Raw genomic sequence first — 14,535 nt, forward strand, 5'->3', positions numbered from 1 at the left:
GTTATCTAGTCCGCCAATCCCCAAATGCCAAGCCAACTCTGGGCCTTCTCACCCCGAACTGTGTGGCCCTAGCTAATTAGATATTTTCTGTTTTTTCTGTTCTTTGTTCTTTATTCTTTATCTTAAAAAAAATTCCTGCCTCCTGCCCTATTTTGCAGTTTTCTGAATGGAAACTGTCCATTTCAAGAAGTGTTAAGTTTGCATCCAGTTGTTTTCTTTAGTCATTTTAACAACCTGTTGAAGGACATCTTGGTTCCTTCCAGGTTATGGTGATTATGAGTAAAGCTTCAGTCAAACAATCGTATGCAGATTTTTGTATGACTGTAAGTTTTCAGTTCACTTGAGTAAATATATAGCAGTTTTTTAGTCTTTCTAATTGGTGTGCTTCTGCTCACATGTAAATTGTTGAGTTTTGAGAGTTCTTTGTATGGAGGGAGATCCAAAAAACCCAGAATTTATTTATAAAAAATTGTGTATTTATTCTTACATGTTTAAACTTCAGTCACCATCAAAGTACTCTCCATTTGATGCAATACACCTATTGAGACATTTTTTCCACATCTCAAAACAGTTTTTGAACTCATCGATTTTGATTCCTTTAAGTGCTTCTGCCATTTTTTGTTTCACCTCTTCCACGTGAGTAAAACATTTCCCTTTGAGGACTTTTTTCATCCAGGGAAACAAAAAAACATCATTCAGGGCAAAATTGGGTGAATAGGGAGTTTGGGGCATTGGGGTCATGCCCTTTATGATAAAAAACTGCCAAACACTCACTGTGGTGTGGGCAGATGTGCTCATAAATAACCCATCATGAAATGAGCAAACACATTTAAAGAATCTAAAAAAAATTAACTGAAGCCGAATGCAGCCTCTCACAACAACACCAGCTGGTACACTGATGCAGATGGGTTCCTAGAATAGTCATCTAGTGAGGGAAGCCTGTACTACAAGGGGGCTGTCCTTCAGAAGATAAATAATGGTTTCTTAGGTCCCCCCTTGTATTCTGCCTACAAGTCCTTTGTTGGATATCTAATCTGCAAACATTATCTCCCTCCCTGTTTGTAGCTTGACTTTATGTTAGGTTAGCTATCTCCCCAAAGCAGGAGTTTTTAATTTTGATAAAGTCCAATTTATCACTTTTTACTTTTTATTTTGGTGTATTTAAGAACTCTTTGTCCATTCCTAGGTAACAAAGATTTTGTTCCTTTTTTTGGTAAACATTTTATATTTTACATTTAGGTTTATGATCCATTTTGAGTTAAGTTTTATATAAAGCAGGAGGTTTAGGTCAAAGTTCTTTTTTTCTTTTCATATGGATACTCAGTTGTTCTAATACTATTTGTCAAAAGACTATGCTCTTCTCATTTTATCAACTTTACACCTTTTTAAAAATCAGTTGACCATGTTGTATGGAACTATTTGTGAACATGTTGTTTTATTCCATTGATCTACATGTCTATCACTTTGCCAATATCACACTGTCTTAATAACTACTATAGCTTAAAGCCTTAAAATTGAATAGGGTGATTCCTCCAACTTTCTTGTCTTTTAAAAATTTGTTTTTAATAGCTTTGGTTACTTTAGTTCTTTTTCCTTCCATATTAATTTTTGAATTAGCTTCTCTATAACAACAAAAGATCCTAGGATTTTGACTGAAATTGTATTAAGTCTGTAGACCAGTTTGGGAGAAAATTGACATCTTTACTATTTTGAGTTTTGTTGTCAGTGATCATAGTCTGTATTTCTATTTACTCAATTCTTCTTTGACTTACTTCATTAACATTTTATAGTTTTTAGGATATAGATCCTACATGTATTTTATCAGATTTATACCTAAGTATTTTGTTTTTATGGAGCTATTTTGAATGGCATTATTTAAAAATTTTCAGGTTTCAAATTGTTCATTTTTTAGCATACAGAAATATAATTGATATTGACCTTATTTTTTTCTTTTACCTTGACAAATTCATTTATTACTTCCAGGAGGGTTTGTTTGTTTGTTTTCCTTGGAATTTTTTGTGTAGATAGTCATCTCACTTGCAAATAGGGACAGTTTTATTTCTTACTAGTCTTACCAGTCTGCAATTGTGTCTTTTTTATATGTCTTTTTTAATTTTGTTTTAGTCCTCACCTGAGGACATGGTCTTTGATTTGAGAGAGGGAGAAAGAGAGAGATCAATGAGAGAAACATCAGTAGATTGCCTCTGGTATGCACTGTGACTGGGATCAAACATGCAAACTTGGTATGTGCCCTGATGGGGGGTCAAACCCACAACCTTTGAGTGTATGGGATGATGCTCCACCCAACTGAGCCACTAACCGGGACTGTGGTTATTTCTTTTTTAAATGTTTGGTAAATTGGTGAAATCATCTTAGACTAGAGAGTTTCTTTTTTTTTTAAAGTCTTTTAACTACAAATTCAACTCATTTCATAGTTATAGGACTATAACTTACTATCATTGTGGGTGAACATTGGTAATTTGCAGTTTCAGGGAATTGGTCCATATAATCTAAGTTGTCAGATTTATGTGCATAAGATTGTTCACAGCATTTTCTTATTATTCCTTAAATGTTTGTAGGGTCTAGGCAAAATCGTATACATACTGATACTGAGAATTGGTGTTCTTTTCCCTTTTTGTCTTTGTCAGTCTTTCTTGTATTGAACTTTTCAAAGAGCCAATTTGGGTTTTACTCCTTTTTTGTATTATATTACTGGTTTCAAATTTATTGATTTCTCCTGTTTACTACTTTCTTCTACTAGCTTTTTAATTTGTCCATTTTCTAATTTCTTAAAATTAATCCTTATTAATTTTAGACTTTTCTTTTTTCTAATATAAGCATTTGATGCTATAATTTATTCTCTAGTTACTGCTTTGGCTGCATGCTATAATTTTGATTTGTTATATATTTTGTTTAGTTAAAAATATTTTGTTTCCCTTTGAAACTTCCTTTTTGACCCATGGATTGCTTAAAAGTGTGTTTTTAAATTTCCTACTCTTTGGAGGCTGTTCTGTTATCTATTATTGATATGTAGTCTAATTTTATTATTGATCAGATAATATCCTTTATGTGATTTCTTTTTTTTTTTCAGTTTGTAAAGATTTGTTTTATGATCCAGTGTATTGGTTTTCTACCACCATGTTCAAATTTTTTAAAACTACTATAAACAATGGCTTAAACAGCTCAGATTTATTGTCTTACCGTTCTGGAAGTCAAGTTTGAGACCAGTTTCACTGAGCTAAATTCCAGGGGTCAGAAAGACTGCATTTCTTCCTGGAGACTCTGTGGGAGAATTTTTTGTACTTTCTACTTCCTAGAGGTATTCACTTTCCTTGGGTCATGACCCCTTTCAGCAATGGCCTCATTATCTATGGCATTATATTTAAAGAATGTTTCTACAATTCTTTTTTTTCCTTTCTTTTAATTGGTGTTTGTAGATCTTTTACATTTATGTAATTATTAATATATTTGGACCTGTGCCTACGATTTTCTTTATTTCTTCTTCTTTTTGTTATTATTGTTGCCCCTGTGTTTTGTTTCTATGTTTTCTCTCCCTACCTTCTTTCAGATTGAGTTTGTTTTGTTTTTGGTTGTGTATTACATTATAATTTATTGATTGTGTTTTAAACTATGTTTGTGTGGGGGTTTTTTTAGTGGTCACTCTAAGAATTACAATGTACTTAAGTTTTCAGTCTATTTAGAATTAATTTTTACTACTTCAAGTGGCACATAGAAATGTACCATCATTCTTTTTTATTGAGTTTACTGAGGTTGACATTGGTTAATAAAAATTATATAGGTTTCACATGTATAATTCTGGAATACATCATCTATTTATTGTATTGTTTGTTTACTACCCCAAGTCAAGTCTCCTTACATCACCATTTATCCCTGCTTCTACCTCCCCCACCCCCATTTCCCTCTGGTAATTACCATAAAAAAAAAAAAGAGAGAGAAATGTACCACCATTAAAGTCACTTTACTCACTCCCTTATGCTGTAGTTGTGTTACATATTATATTGTATTACATACATATTAAAATATATACATTGGAAGCCCCATCAGATAACATTATACTTTTTTACTTTCAATTATCAAACTTATTTTAAAGTACTCAAGAAGATAAGAATAGTCTGTTATATTTACTCAGATACTTAAAATTATGCTGCTCTTTCTTCATTCCTGGTGTTTCAAAGTTTCCTTATGATATCCTTTATCATCTTTGGAAGAACTTTCTTTAGCAATTCTTTTAAAGTAGTTCTGCTGTCAACAAATTCTCTTATTTTCTTTCATCTAAGGCTGACTTTCTTTTACCTTCATCTTCCATTTCACGACTTTTTTGGTCTTCAGTTTTCTGAAGTCTAATTAGTATGTGTCTGGTCATGGATTCCTTTGTATATATTCTGTTTGGGGGTTTGCTCTGCTTCTAGAATCTATAAGTTATGTCTTTCAACAAATTTGGAAAATATTTTAAGATATTTTTATTACACTGTACTTTTCTCTTTTGCTGGGATTCTAGTGTCACAAATATTGAACCTCAGGCACTCTTCTGTTTTTTCATTCTTTTTCTTTCTATTGTTCACATTAGATAATTTCTACTCATTTATATTAAGTTCATTGACTTATTTTGTTATCTCCATTGTACTATTGAGCTCATCTAGTGAGCTTTTAATTTTGGTTATTGATATTTCTCTAATTTTAAGATTCGCATTTGGTTCTTTATATCTTCTGTTTCTATTTTTCTACGTGTTTCAAGAATGTTTGATCTTACCTGATAAAACATTTTTTAAAGATTTTATTTATTTATTTATTTTTAGAGAGGGAAGGAAGGGAGAGAGAGAGAGAGAGAGAGAGAGAAACATCAATGTGCGGCTGCTGGGGGTCATGGCCTGCAACCCAGGCATGTACCCTGACTAGGAATCGAACCTGTGACACTTTGGTTCTCAGCCTGCTCTCAAGCCACTGAGCTACACCAGCCAGGGCCTGATAAAACATTTTAAATAGTTGCTTTAATATTTTTTATATCTTCCTTAGATAATTCCAGTATCTGTGTTTTCTTGGTGTAGGCATCTTTTCCCATGGAAGTTGAGATTTTCCTGGTTTTTCTTTTATGTCAAGTAGTTTTGGATTATATCCTGAGCATTTAGACTCTTATGTCATGAGATTTTGGGTCTTGTTTAAACCCTATTTAGAATGTTGATGTATTTGTTCAGTAGGCGATCAGCCCATTTAGGTTCAAACTGCAAGTCCTGTAGGTAGTGGTTACATCAAATTTCAAAGACTTTGCCATGCTATTTGGATTTGGATCTCTCCTGCATGCATACCACCCATTGGCCATTCTGGAACTTGGTAGTGGTGTGTCCCATGGGTTCAAGTCTCAAAGTCTGTGTATGCTTGTTTGGGTCAGATCCACACACATGGTGCTTAAGGATAAGCCCAGGAGTTCATAAGCAACTTGGAAGTGTTGCTTTCCCAAGCTCTTCCTTTGGGGTCTCCCAGTAATTTCTGATTCTTCAGGGTTCCTCTTTTCCATTCTCTGACCAGAAAGGTAGGGACTAATTTATGCCTCTCCAATGTGCATTATCTACAACTGTACCCATATCTAGGGCCAAGTGGCAGGAGGACAGAGGGAGAGGAAAAAAAGCAACGGGGATTCACCACATCCCCTTGGGAGCACAGCCACTCTGATCAGGGAGGAAGGTGTTCCTCTCCATCAGTCTTAGGGTCCTGGTGGCTTCTGTTGCCACAGCTGCCACAGGAGGCTAAGCTTGAGGGAATGGAGAAAAAAGTAGGGAGGGATTTCCACACTTTCTTGTTAAGAGATCCCTTTCTTTTTCCTACGGCCCCCACTAGACGTCTTCTGAAGCTTTGTGTGTGCTAATGCCTACTTCTGGTTGGGGTCGTATTAAGTTCAGGCTGGAAGAAACCAGTTGGAAACAAAATGCTCTTTCAGTGATACTTCAAATTCTGGTCTTCGTACCCAGCCTGCTACTAGTGTTCACTTTTCAGAGTCCTCAAGTAGGTGCTCCATGTAGTCTGTCTTGTAGCTACACTCACAAAGTTGAGTGTGATTACCCCATTTTATCTGGTACTGGAATCTGACTTAAAAGTTCTTAATTTTGTTTTTCTAGGAATTTGACAAGAAACCGAAGTTTTGATCAAAAAGTATTTTGAGTTTGAAACCAGACATGTATTAGAGTTTAGATTCTGTCATTTGATTAAGGTAAGATTGTTTAATAACATTTAATCATTTTCAAACTTACATTTTAATGTGTGCTTTATTAACACATTTTAACTTTTCAGTCTACCTGAGATCTTGACCTCAGAAAATTTTTTCATGGTCCCTTTGTGATTTGAATAGCTAATAGTCCAGGTACAACTTCCAGATACGAGGGGAACATGTGATTATATGTTTACTGAAGAGGTTTGTGTATTGATAATCAGATCTGTTTGCCTAGTGCAGGAGTTGGCAAGCTGTGGCCCACAGGTCAGTCACCTGTTTTGGTGACTAAAGGTTTATTGGAACATAGTTCACTCATTAATTACATGTTGTCTATAGCTGCCTTAGCACTACAGTGGCAGAGTTGATTAGTTGCAACAGTGTCTGTATGGCCCACAAGCCTAAAATCTGGCCCTTTAAGAAAATTTTGCTGACCCTTGGCCTGGATGATTAAATCAGGCTGTCCTACTGTGCTGTATAATTATAACATGTGAGGTGATAACTAACCAATTTTTAGTTGTCAGTAAGCGCTGTCAAGTATGAAAACTACCTGAAGATTTATATATATATATATGAGTAGATGTACTCCTACTGCAAGCCATACTTCTTGAAGTGGAGGGTCTGTGTTATTTCTTAGGAAGAGATATTAATTTTCTGAAATAATTGATTTCAAAAATAAGACAGTGCTGTGAGCAGCCAAATGCCAACTGCTGCTTGTTTCTGAGTAGGTCTTTTTTTGCTTATATCTTTAAAAATAAAAGTTTATATGAAAAAGGTCAAGCTTTTTTCTGCCCTAAAAAATTTTCACATTGATGTTTTTAATTATATCTTGTCTGTCTTTGGTAAATTTAAACAGAAGTAGTAACATTTTGAGAGTAATGATTATGTGTTTTTAGTATCTGTCTTAGTAACAGTGATTTAGATTATATGAAATTTTAAATGAAAACATTCTGATATAAAAGTGTTTAGTGATTAAATTTGGAATTATATTTATCTCTGAAGTTTATATTGAATTACTTGTACCTGTTTGTGATTCCTAAAATTATGAGTGTTTAAAAAACCTAAGATAGAAGGAGAAATTAAAATTTGACTCTAGAGAGTTTATAAAATGTTTGCTTGGCTTCTCAGGAATCTCAAGAAAACACACATTTTTTTAAATATGACATATAAATTAGAATTTCCAAACAATCTCAAATTAAATACAGTAGCAAATGAAATACATGATAAAAAGAATTCTCTTGTTTTGAATTTGTTTTGGAAACCAGAATTGTTAAAAGACATTTTTTGCTAGTTTTTGGATAATTTTAACAAAATGAAACAAGTTTCTGAAATCTTCATCTCTTAAAAATCAAATGATTTGAAAAATACCCTCTATTATGTCATGCAGAACCTGAGATATATTTGGATTCCTAAAAGACTTCTGTGAGGTATCTTTGCTTGTGTTCTAAAAAGTGAGTTTAAAACTTTTAAAAATTTACTTTTTAAAAGGGAGAAATAGGCCCTGGCTGGCATAGCTCAGTGGATTGAGTGTGGGCTGTGAACCAAAGCATCGCAGGTTCGATTCCCAGTCAGGGCACATGCCTGGGTTGCAGGCCATGGCCCCCAGCAACCGCACATTAATGTTTCTCTCTCTCTCTCTCTTTCTCCCTCCCTTTCCTCTCTAAAAATAAATAAGTAAAATCTTTAAAAAAATAATAAACACTTGCAATTATTTTTTAAAAAAGGGAAAAATATATGAATTTATTTGTAAGAATATCTTTGCGTAGCTTTATACCATGATACATTTTATATTTAAATCAGCATAGCTTAGAATTAGAGTTCTTATACATATGAATTATAAAAGACGGATAAAATTAAGCTGCAGAAGAATTAATACGAATCCTGATAGGTTGAATATGTGAATGATGACACCTTAGTATTTTGTGTATTGTGGTCTAAATTGGATTGCACTTGTAAAGTACCTGATTCATAGACTGAGACTTATGCATAAGAATTCCCTTTTACTTTTATTTTATTTTTTAATACATTTAAAAAATCCTCACCCAAGCATGTGTTTATTGATTTTAGAGAGCAAGAAAGAGAAAGAAACATCAATGTTAGAGAGAAACATTGATCGGTTTGCCTGCCATACTTACCCTGACTGGGGATCGAATTCCCAGCCTTTTGGTGTGTGGAACGATGCTCTAACCAACCGAGCCACCTGGGCAGGGCAAGAATTTCCTTTTAAATGACAGATGATCTAAGAAGGTACTGCTAAAGCTTTTTGCCTCTATCATATCTTAAAACATCTTTTTAAAAAACCATTCCTGATTTATATGTCAGTATTGTACTTAAAAGAAGTTTTAAAAACAACTTGCAGAAAAGTTCACAATTTGATATTTTTCTTCCATATAATCCTCTATACAATGTTACTTTTCTGAGTCAACATAAAATATTTTATTTTAAAAATCAAATACTGAGTCATTGCCAATTTGACAGTGTTATTGAAATTAGATATGTGTGTGTTAGACAGTGACAGAATTTTTTAAATGGAATATGCTGCTTGTCTTTTGTATGGCTGGGTGAGAAAGGGCTTGGGTAGACTTGTTTTTTAATTTTTCCTATTCATATCTTTGATGGTTTTCAGACTAAAACAGAATCAGTGTTGTAGTCTATTCAGGCTGCTATAACAAAATAGCATAACTGGATAACTTACAAGCAATGAAACTTATTCCTCACAGTTCTGGATGCTGGGCATTTCAAGATCAAGGTGCCAGCAGATTTGGTGTCTAGTGAGGACCCACTTTCTGGTTCATAGATGACTGTGCTTTTGCTGTGTGCTCCCATGGTGGAAGAAATGAGGGAGTTCTCTGGGGCCTCTTTTATAGGGGCACCAAGTCCACTTATGAGGGAGGGCCCTAATCACCTCCCTAAGGCCCTTCCTTTAAATACCATCACATTTGGAGTTATGATTTCAACATGAATTTTGGAGGTGACGCATATATTCAGTCTATAGCAGTCAACTTTCTAATTTTGTAGACCTTGATCAATGAATGCTGTTATATAGTCTTAGGTCAATAAAGAAACTAGTTTGGAAATGAACTTCCAAGGTTTATCCTCATAAGAGATAATGTAAAAACATCTTAACTTTAATTGACCACTATGGGGTTTTCTTTTTAAAAACTTTAAGTAATATACTCTTTGCAGCTTTTCTTTATACACAGTCATTTCATTTCTACCAAAATAATTTTTTTAGAATAAGAAGTTTTATTCACAGAATTTGCTATCAAGAAAGGTATACACACATTTGAAAGAGAGTAATAAAGGCTATTTTTTAGAGCTTCCTTTATTTTTTTTCTTTTTTAAAATTGTTATTCTTTTACAGTTGTCTCAATTTTTCCCCCTTTGCCTTTCTCTGTCTTGCTCCCCCCACACTGCTCCCACAGTTAATCCCCACACCGTTGTCCATGTCCATGGGTCATTCATACGTGTTCTTTGACTAGTCCCTTCCCTTTCTTTCCACCATGATCCCCCTCCCCGACCCTCTGGCTGCTGTCAGTCTGTCCCATGTTTCTGTGTCTCCCATTCTGTTTTGCTTGTTTGTTTATTTTGTTCATTGGGTCCCTCTTATAAGTGATATCACATCGTATTTGTCTTTCACCACTTGGCTTAAAGCTTATTTAAAAAAAATTTTATTTTGGAATAATTTTAGATATGCAAATAAGCTCTAAAGATATACAAATAAATTCTGAAGTACAGAGCTTTTTTGTACAGAGCTTCTAGATGCTCGACTCATTCAGCTTCCCCTAATGTTAACATCTTATATAACCTTAGCACAATGATCAGAACTAAAGAATCAACAATGACCACTAAAGTACAGACATTATTAGGATTTCACCAGTTTTTCCACTAATGTCCTTTTTCCATGATCCCACATCCCATTTATTTGTCATATTTCCTTCCTCTCCTCCAAAATGACAGTTCCTCAGTTTTTCCTTATATTTCATTACCTTCACGCTTTGGAAGCCTGAAGGTATTTTGTAAAATGTCATTCAGTTTGGTTTTCTCTGATGTTGTCTCATAGTTAGCTTGAACTTACAGATTTTGGGAAAGATTACCAGAGAGGTGATGTGTCCTTCTCAGCTTATGATATCAGGGGTTACATGATGTCATTGTGACTTAATTACTAGTGATGTTGTTAACCTCGGTCACTTGTTTTTGGTGATGCCTGCCAAATTTCTCCACTGTAAACCTACTTCCTTAATTAATAAATATGTAGGGAAAATACTTAGAGGTTACACAAATGATTTTGTTTCATCTTAAATTTTTGGCCACTAATTTTAGCATTAACTGGTGGGTGTTGCCTATAGCAATTATTACTCTGATATTCTAATGGTAATTTTCTATTCCATTCCTTCCTTCTACATTTATTAATAATAATTCATCTTTAAGAAAGATTTGTCCCCACATTTATTTTATCTAATCATGTATTTATATCAGTTTACACTGATGGATATTTATTTCATTCTCTGGATTAGAATTGCAGCTATTGTTATTTATTTTGTCATTCAAATTGTTTGAGCTTTGGTCACAGAGAGCTCTTTGAAGTTTACTTTTGTGTTCTCTCTTATATGTTGTGTGTATGTGTTTTAAAGTAATTTCTTAACTTTCTGGCTCTGCAAGATGCTCAAGGCTCATCTTGTATTTTCCCTGCCACAGGCCTGGAATTACCCACTTTCCAAGGAGCTCAGGTCCATCTTATTAGAAAATAGTATTTAGAAACCGACTTCTGGGCACTAGTTGTGCTCATTGCTACTGAAATGTTGCTGCTGCTAGGCCTTTCAGCAGTCAGAGCTAAGAGATGTATGCTTATATACTAATCCATACATATACAGGGTGAGGGCAAAAGTAGCTTTAGTTGTTTGTATGAAAAATAATATAATAATTAATAAATAATAATATAAGAATAAGGTCTGTGTTTTGCATATTCACAGCTATTAACCTACTTTTACCCTACCCTGTATATATACACACCTATGTTTATTTCTGTGTGTATTATCTACCTCTATATACAGAAACAAGTTAGTTTATACCGATACCTCCAAATCCAATCTAGTACAATAGGGATTATTCTAGCATTTCTCTTTTGCTTGTTTGCAACTACATTTACATATTCGCTATCATGTATAGATAGTAGTTTTAGAATTGCTAACCCATACTCCTATGAGAAACAAATTTATCAAACAGAAGACAGTGTTTGTAAACAGTTCTTTTTTATCTTTATTCTCATAGTATCCAGACAAAATGCTCATTTCCAAAGGTAATTAAGTCAGGTCTTCTCTGTCGTATTTCCTTCAGTCTGCTATGTCATTCACTTCTAACACAGTTAGATTCATTTGTCACAGTTCGCATTCCATCTTCAGTTTCCCTGACTCCCTGGTTTGTTTAAATTTGTATTCTGTAAAATTCACTCTTTGTGTTGCACAGTTGTGGGTTTTGAGAAATGCATAGAGTCATGTATTTACCAACAACGGTTCCATCACCCCCTAAGTTCCCTTGTGTTGCCCCTTTGTAGTCAGCCCCTCTTTCTGCCCCAAACCCTAGCAACCACTGATGTATTTTCCATGCCTTTAGTTAGTTTTTTCCAGAATTTCATATAAATGGGATCTCTGGCTTCTTTCACTTGATAAAATTCATTTAATATTCATCCATCTGTTGCATAAATCACTTGTTCTTTTTTTTTTTTTTATTGCCGAGTGCCATTTCATTGTATTACCAGCTTGTTTATCCATTTACCTTTGAGGAACATCTAGGTTGTTTGCAGCTTTGGGCAGTTATTAATAAGCTATATAAAAATATTTACATAAAGGTGTTTTGTATTTTTTGTGTCTTTCTTTGTCTTTGTTTTTATTTCATTTGAGTAAAATACCTGGGAGTGGGATTATGTACCTTAGTGTAAGTATATATTTAAGTTTACTTTTTTCCAAGGGCTGTACAATTTTGCATCCATACCACTGTTGTATGAAAGTTTCTATTGCTCCCCATAGTTTTCAGTACTTGTCAGTTTGTGTTTGTCTTTTAGCTGCTCTGCTATATGTGTAGTCGTATCTTGTGGTTTTAATTTGCATTTTCTCTAAGACTAATGATGTTGTTATACCATTCATATGTTTGAGAAGGGGCAGCTGGTCCCTTTTATTTTTCTTAATTTTCTCCTTTTATGATCAACCAGGCAGGTAGAGGTGGTTTTTTTTTTCAAATATATTTTTGAGTGAACAAGTTGCCATCATCTCTGAATGTTTGCCTGTATTTTTAATAAAAATACACATTTCCATATATGAGTTTCAGTTTTCTATGCTTAGTGCAATAGAATGAATATATAGTTTTTCATACAGCTGAGTATTTGAATGAGAATTTCATTGTTCAAAACTAGCTTGCTTTGTAAGAATCTATTCATAAACTACATCTTGGGCTGAAAAGACGTGTAAGACAAGGTAAAATGTAATAAATTCTGCTAGTGCAAAAGGTTGGCATTGGATTGACAGATCTCACTTTAGAAAAAGGAATTTTAGGGTCTTAGGTAAGATCTTTTCCCCTTTGACTATCAACTAAAAAAAGGAAAGCTGATACTTTCTTTTGATGTCCATTTAGTGCCTTTGGTATGCTCTTATAACTAATCAGTTAATATTAGATGAAAGAGATTACAAATGAATGTTTTTAAACTTGGGCCTCTTTATGTAAACATTTAAATTGACTGACAGGTTAAAAGCACAACTATTTGCTTCATTGAGCTGAATTAACAAAAATGTGTGGAATTCTACTTTCTAGAACTTCAAAGACTACTGCTTAAAAACCTGTAATTCAATAACTAATTGAATTCTTAGCTTATATTTAACTTTTATCAGAATAGAATAAAGACAAAGTTTTAGTGAGTGATTTTTTACCCTATTTGATCTTTATATTTACTATTTTTGTTTTGTAAAGACTCATATTTAATCTATTAGAATATGTGCAGAGATATCATGTTATTTAAATGGATTTTTCTGTTTTGTTTTGTTTTGTTTTTTGCTGTATAAAGTCCTTTCAGGAACTTAATATATTACATAAAATATATGCTTAAATTGGAAAACTATATGCCTTGAAGAACAGCATTCCTATTACATTGTTTGGGTAATTATGATTGATTCCCTTGATACAGATTCTAGTTAACTAGGTGCATTAATCCTTTATTTCAGTAGGAGATAGCCAAAACAGTATTTTATATACATACTCAGATTCTGAAAATGTTGATGTTAGAAGTCATTACAATGGAAAGATGTCTTGTGTGCCAGAATGAGCATATCTCTTTTAGCATCCTATTTGATAGTGTGATTATGTCACTGATATTTCTAGTGGCTAAACCCAGGTTTGTTGTAATTATGGTGATGACAGTCTTGGAATTTAAGTCAGCAGAGCTTTTTTTCATCCTTGGTTAATTTTTAATAGTCTTTTCCATGTCTTCATATAGTTTTTCTTTTAAAAAATTAGGCTTATATTACACATGATGTTTTCTTACCTACATTTTTGAGTTCACAGTATACCATTTTTCCATGTCAATAAGCAGGTATCTACATCACTATTTTTAAAGGTGTCTTAACCAGTTTTACCATAGTTTAACCACTTTCTTATTGTTGGATACATAGGTTGTTTTACATTTTTTTAAATATATTTTATTGATTATGCTATTACAGTTGTCCCATTTCCCCCCTTCACTCCCCTCCATCCTGTACACCCCCTCCCACCCACTCCCCCCCTTTAGTTCATGTCCATGTGTCATGCTTATAAGTTCTTCAGCTTCTACATTTCTCATACTATTCTTACCCTCCCCCGTCTATTTCCTACCTACAATCTATGCTACTTATTCTCTGTACCTTTTCCCCCTCTCTCCTCCTCCCACTCCCCTGTTGCTAACCCTCCATGTGATCTCCATTTCTGTGGTTTTGTTCCTGTTCTACTTGTTTGCTTAGTTTCTTTTGGTTTTGCTTTAGGTGTGGTTGTTAATGATTGTGAGTTTGCTGTCCTTTTACTATCCATGTTTTCTTTTAATCTTCTTTTCTTAGATAAGTCCTTTTAACATTTCATAAAATAAGGGCTTGGTGATGATGAACTCCTTTAACTTGACCTTATCTGAGAAGCACTTTATATGCCCTTCCATTCTAAATGAAAGCTTTGCTGGATAGAGTAATCGGGGATATAGGTCCTTGTCTTTCATGACTTGGAATACTTCTTTCCAGCCCCTTCTTGCCTGTAAGGTCTCTTTGGAGAAATCAGCTGACAGTCTGATGGGAACTCCTTTGTAG

The 14,535-nt window shown here is 33.9% G+C and overlaps 1 protein-coding gene across 1 annotated transcript in view; it reads left to right on the forward strand.

Annotated features, from left to right (window-relative positions):
* Nucleotides 1-14,535, forward strand: part of GLCE (glucuronic acid epimerase) — a 106,357-nt gene that overhangs the window by 37,419 nt on the left and 54,403 nt on the right. The window contains exon 2 of the mRNA XM_045822650.1: nucleotides 6,132-6,223. The gene's annotated coding sequence lies outside the window, so the exon portion shown is untranslated. The remainder of the gene's footprint in view (nucleotides 1-6,131; nucleotides 6,224-14,535) is intronic.

Source organism: Phyllostomus hastatus, unplaced genomic scaffold (genome assembly GCF_019186645.2).
Source record: "Phyllostomus hastatus isolate PE091 unplaced genomic scaffold, TTU_PhHast_1.1 phas_scaffold_501, whole genome shotgun sequence".
Classification (NCBI taxonomy): domain Eukaryota; kingdom Metazoa; phylum Chordata; class Mammalia; order Chiroptera; family Phyllostomidae; genus Phyllostomus; species Phyllostomus hastatus.